Source organism: Salmo salar, unplaced genomic scaffold (assembly GCF_965601325.2).
Source record: "Salmo salar unplaced genomic scaffold, fSalSal1 ptg000360l, whole genome shotgun sequence".
NCBI classification, from domain to species: Eukaryota; Metazoa; Chordata; class Actinopteri; order Salmoniformes; family Salmonidae; genus Salmo; species Salmo salar.
This window is the reverse complement of record NW_027675360.1, coordinates 496,353-502,500: the sequence shown is the minus strand read 5'-3', so window position 1 is coordinate 502,500 and position 6,148 is coordinate 496,353. Positions and strand designations below refer to the sequence as shown.

General features: G+C 40.7%; 1 protein-coding gene across 1 annotated transcript in view; it reads left to right on the top strand.

Moving 5' to 3' along the window:
- The window catches only part of LOC145875823 (uncharacterized), a 369,621-nt gene that overhangs the window by 51,153 nt on the left and 312,320 nt on the right, over positions 1-6,148 (top strand). The gene's annotated exons all lie outside the window — the stretch shown is intronic.

Below are 6,148 nucleotides of genomic sequence, written 5' to 3'. Positions count from 1 at the left end.
ATGTGACATAGGGCCCATAGAGAGGAAGGTCTAAACAATGGATGGTCCATTTACTAAATGATATTTATTTGTTGCTATGTGAATGATTATAGTTTTTATGGTAGGACTACATGTATCAACAGGTTGAGACTGAACTTTGGACTCATAAAAGAGCATTCAGAATGATAATAGTGTTTGACATTATAAAATGGTGATACATCTGGAGAATCTGGGTTGACATATCAATATACTCAAGGTTTGTGTTCATATTTGTTCTGCTGAGGATCCATTTCATTTCAATGATCTCATATTCAAACAGCCTTAGTTCCTACTGTATCTTTAATTCTTTGTTTATCAGACAGTCACCAATAAGTTGTTCTGGTCTTACCTGTTTCTCAGTCCTCTCTGCTGCAGCTGACACTGTATCATGGCCTTTATGTTCATCCATTGTACACAGATAACAGATACACTGCTGATCGGTACGACAGTAAACCTCCAGCAGTTTGTCATGATGAGAGCAGATCTTCTCCTGTAGTTGTGCGGTGGCTTTGACCAGCTTGTGCCTCTTCAAAGCAGGAGATTCGTAGTGAGATTGGAGGTGAGTCTCACAGTAAGAGGCCAGACACGCCAGACAGGACATGAGTGCTTTCTGCTTTCTGGTCCCAGTGCAGACATCACACGCCACATCTCTAGGTCCAGCATAGCACAGAGCAGGAGGGGGAGCAGCCTGGAGTCCTGTCTTCTTCAGTTTCTCCACCAGCTCAGCCAACATGTTATTTTTACTCAGCGTCGGCCTCGGACTGAAGGTCTGTCTGCACTGAGGACAGCTATAGACCCCTTTCAGAACATCCTGATCCCAGCAGCCCTCAATACAGCTCCTACAGTAACTGTGTCCACAGGGGATGGTGACTGGTTCCTTCAGTAGATCCAGACAGACAGAACAACAGAACTGGTCCTGGTCCAGCAGAACTCCCTGTTGAGCCATTTGGACGGTTGTTCACTCTCACACAGACAGACGACACAGAGACTCAGATCAGTTTCGTTTCCTCAGAAGAGAGTTTGTGAAGGGGGAGGGATTTTCTGGTTCTGCCAGAGGGGTGGGGTTAGAGGGAGGGAGGGGTTAGAGGAATGCAGGAAGAGAGAGAGGAACTGCATGCAACATCAAGAGGGAGACAAATAGTTTTGTTCCAATGTTAGAGCCCTTAACATGGAACAAATGACATAATGAATCTTAAAATGTGAGTTGTTAGAATATATGAAGGGTAACAGTTTTCTATGAAGTACGTATGTATCATTATTTTAATCACCTTTATAATGCCTTATAAATCAATAAGTCCTGAGGAGGTGTGATATATGGTTATTATACAGTACCGCGGCTAAGGGCTGTTCTTAGACAAGACACAACACGGATTGAGAATTATCTAACACTTTCAACAATACAATCACATTTTATTTTATTGGTTTCATATACATATTTATCAGATGTTATTGTGGGTGAAGTGAAATGCTTGTGTTCCTGGTTCCAACAGTGCAGTAATATCTAACAATGCTTGTGTTCCCAGCTCCAACAGTGCAGTAATATCTAACAATGCTTGTGTTCCCAGCTCCAACAGTGCAGTAATATCTAACAATGCTTGTGTTCCTAGCTCACAGAGGACAAATCTAAAAAGTCAATGAAAATATTAGGACAAGCAATGATATATATATATATATACACTGTGTACTGTGATGTGATGCATAGACAAATTGGAGTACATCTGTAGTATATCTGAAGAATAGTAGATGTACAGTAGTAGTTATATAGGATGAACCATGACTAGAATACAGTATATACATATGAAGTGGGCAGCAGTAGTTATATAGGATGAACCAGGACTAGAATACAGTATATACATATGAAGTAGACAGCAGTAGTTATATAGGATGAACCATGACTAGAATACAGTATATACATATGAAGTGGACAGCAGTAGTTATATAGGATGAACCAGGACTAGAATACAGTATATACATATGAAGTGGACAGCAGTAGTTATATAGGATGAACCAGGACTAGAATACAGTATATACATATGAAGTGGACAGCAGTAGTTATATAGGATGAACCATGACTAGAATACAGTATATACATATGAAGTGGACAGCAGTAGTTATATAGGATGAACCATGACTAGAATACAGTATATACATATGAAGTGGGCAGCAGTAGTTATATAGGATGAACCAGGACTAGAATACAGTATATACATATGAAGTGGACAGCAGTAGTTATATAGGATGAACCATGACTAGAATACAGTATATACATATGAAGTGGGCAGCAGTAGTTATATAGGATGAACCAGGACTAGAATACAGTATATACATATGAAGTGGACAGCAGTAGTTATATAGGATGAACCATGACTAGAATACAGTATATACATATGAAGTGGACAGCAGTAGTTATATAGGATGAACCAGGACTAGAATACAGTATATACATATGAAGTGGACAGCAGTAGTTATATAGGATGAACCATGACTAGAATACAGTATATACATATGAAGTGGGTAAAACAGTAAACATTATTAAAGTGACCAGCGGCTGAGGTCCTCTGGGTGGCTGAGGTCCTCTGGGTGGCTGAGGTCCTCTGGGTGGCTGAGGTCCTCTGGGTGGCTGAGGTCCTCTGGGTGGCTGAGGTCCTCTGGGTGGCTGAGGTCCTCTGGGTGGCTGAGGTCCTCTGGGTGGCTGAGGTCCTCTGGGTGGCTGAGGTCCTCTGGGTGGCTGAGGTCCTCTGGGTGGCTGAGGTCCTTGATGATCTTCTTGACCTTCCTGTGACACCAGGTGCTGTAGATGTCCTGGAGGGCAGGCACTTTGCCCCCGGTGATATGTTGGGCAGAACGCACCACCCTCTGGAGAGCCCTGTGGTTGCGACACTGTGGTTTCAGCCTCCGGAGGTTGAAGAGGTGCTGTTCTGATTTCTTCACCACAAGGTCTGTGTGGGTGGACCATTTGTCTGGTCTTCTCTACCTGACCGTCTCATTATCTTCTCTCAAGAAGAACTATCTTATGGTATGAAGATTGTCCTTCTTGAGAGAAGATCGAGCCTTCTTCTCTCCAGAAGATGTCTGGTAGGCCCATTTAAATACCTTTTTTGGACATTTCAAGGTAGCAGATGTTTGAGTTGGGTTATTTTTTTCATTTTTGACAAAATGAGCACTCCTGGAAGTGACAGATTTTGACTCATATTGAGTGATAAGACTGAGCTATTTAAAAACACTTTTTCAACATTTCAAGATAGCAGTTAGTTCAGTTTGATCTTATTAAAGACAGCTGTATATTATTTTTTTTTGACCCAAAAATATTCTATGTTCATACCCACTTTTTTTGCACTATGTTTGAAGACTGTCAACTTCCTGTCAGGAGGAGAATCACTTAGCCTTTCGACTAATTTTCAAATGATAGGATGCCTATTTAAAAACACTTTTTCAACATTTCAAGATAGCAGTTAGTTCAGTTTGATCTTATGAAAGACAGCTGTATCATTTTTTTATAGCCGAAAGGAGCAAGTGCGACACTCACGTGTCCAAAAATCAGTACTCTAAGTACTCAAGTGGACTCTGCAATGCAGCAGAAGACCACCCTTAGGTACCATCTGGAGGAAGTCCAGAATGGTCACGCTCTACAGCATGACTATCCATCCAAGCAACCGGAGTCCGGTACTCAAAGGAGTGAAGACGATAGGTTTCAGACATTGCCTCCATCATGTGTCCCTCAGTCTTCTCCTCTTGGCCATTTGGCACCGCATTGCCAGATTTAAAAATAACTTTACTGGGAAATCACACTTTGCAATAAACGACGTGATATGCTCAGAAAAATAGGCTAGGCGATACAGGTTAGCGCCATCTTGGAACCATCTAAAATCAAATATACTATTGTAAATATTCCGTTACCTTTTGATTATCTTCATCAGAAGGCACTTCCAGGAATCCCAGGTCCACAACAAATGTAGTTTTGTTCGAAAAAGTTAATAATTTATGTCCCAATAGTTCCTTCTTGTTAGCGCGTTCCGAAGGCTACTCATAATGTACTGAAGCGCGCGGGACTTGTCGTCATGAATGTGCAAAAAATATATATTTACGTTCGTTCAAACATGTCAAACGTTGTATAACATAAATCTTTAGGGCCTTTTTCAACCAGAGCTTCAATAATATTCAAGGCGGACGATTGCATTGTCTTACTAAACGTTTCGGAACAAAAGGGTTCCCATGGGCGCCGACGTCATAGTAGTAATGAACCTCCCCCTGTGACCAACTTCCCAAGCCTCTCTTTGGGTCAGTTTCTACCATAGAAGACTCAAACCACTTTGTAAAGACTGTTGACATCTAGTGGAAGCCTTAGGAAGTGCTAAATGATTAATAAGTCCCTGTGTGTTTCAATGGCAAAGGCTTGAAAGTGATTCCACAAATCAGATTTCCACTTCCTGTTCCACACCATTCAAACAGTTTTAGAAACTTTAGTGTTTTCTATCCAAATCTACTAATTATATGCATATTCTAGTAACTGGGCAGGAGTATTAACCAGATTAAATCGGGTACGTTTTTTTTTATCCGGCTGTGCAAATACTGCCCCCTATCCCCAACAGGTTTTAATATCAATTGAGGAGACAAACTTATCACACAAGTCAGAGTTATTCTTAAACTAAATCTTTATTCACTTATAAGGGAGCAGGTCAATACAACACACACATATAAAGTGAATCAATTGAGTGGACAAAAGTACAAAGGTCTTTTATAGCCCTTTTAACCTACATGACGAACAACAGATGTATAGAACGGGTCACAAGGTTAAGATTTGTATGAAAGATACTTATAATTCTCAGCAGACAGTATCTGCTGTAAAAACAGTACTCTTTATGTAGAGACCAGGGTCTGGCCCTGGGGTCATCTCTCCCTGGTACCATATAGAACAGAAACATTAACTCATGCTCTGGAATGCGGTCTCTTTAGGTTTTATCACCCAAAAGACATTGTAAATCTCCTGTCAGTGTTTTCTCCCAGAGGCCCATCCTCAGTAGAACACACAGACACAATAGTTCTAAGAACCCTCTATTGTGTTGCATAAAACAACCATTTGATGCAATAAAAGTATTATAACATAATCTTGCAATTTTGCTCTCACAGTGTCCACTGGAAGTTGACTAGTAACAACAACTGGGACCTAAAAGACACCCACCATGAGACCCACTAAATCTGCCCAAGAAGAGACAAACAAAAGACATATCCACACCAAACTTAAAGACAGGAAGTAAACCAAAAAGGTGGAGCAACTAAAGGTGTTGACTCTCCACATGTATCAAGACAACTGGAGCACTGGGCCAGACACTCTTAAATAGAACCTGGACCAGCTCAGGTGAAACACCTTCCCACTAACGAGATGGACAAGCCAGCACAGGTGTAACACATACTGACTAACGAGGTGACACCAATCAGTGCACCCAAGACACATTTCAGTTGAATGCATTCAGTTGTACAACTGACTTGGTATCCCCCTTTCCCACGTGCTAATGTCCAACCTCAAAACATAAATGGAAAAACCAAAGCCTGTAACACCTTCTCCCTTTAAGACAACAAATATATCCTATATTTTGTTGGACAAGTTTGCTCACCACCAAAAGAAAACAACTTCCATTTCACATTATAATCAACTACAATGCTTCACCTTCTACAATATAATCATGGTGTCTACTGGCTGTCAACAATTAAAAACAAGAAAAAACACGTATTTCTAAATAATAATATACAATCGTACTATTTTTTTCTCCTTTTTCTGTCTATAGAATCCTAAAAGTCACTAGCTTCTAGAACTCTCGTCTTCCTAATACTCACTAGCTTCTAGAACACTCGTCTTCCTAAAACTCACTAGCTTCTAGAACTCTCGTCTTCCTAAAACTCACTAGCTTCTAGAACACTCGTCTTCCTAAAACTCAGTAGCTTCTAGAACACTCGTCTTCCTAAAACTCAGTAGCTTCTAGAACACTCGTCTTCCTAAAACTCACTAGCTTCTAGAACACTCGTCTTCCTAAAACCCACTAGCTTCTAGAACTCTCATGTTCCTAAAACTCACTAGCATCTAGAACTCTCGTCTTCCTAAAACCCACTAGCTTCTAGAACTCTCGTCTTCCTA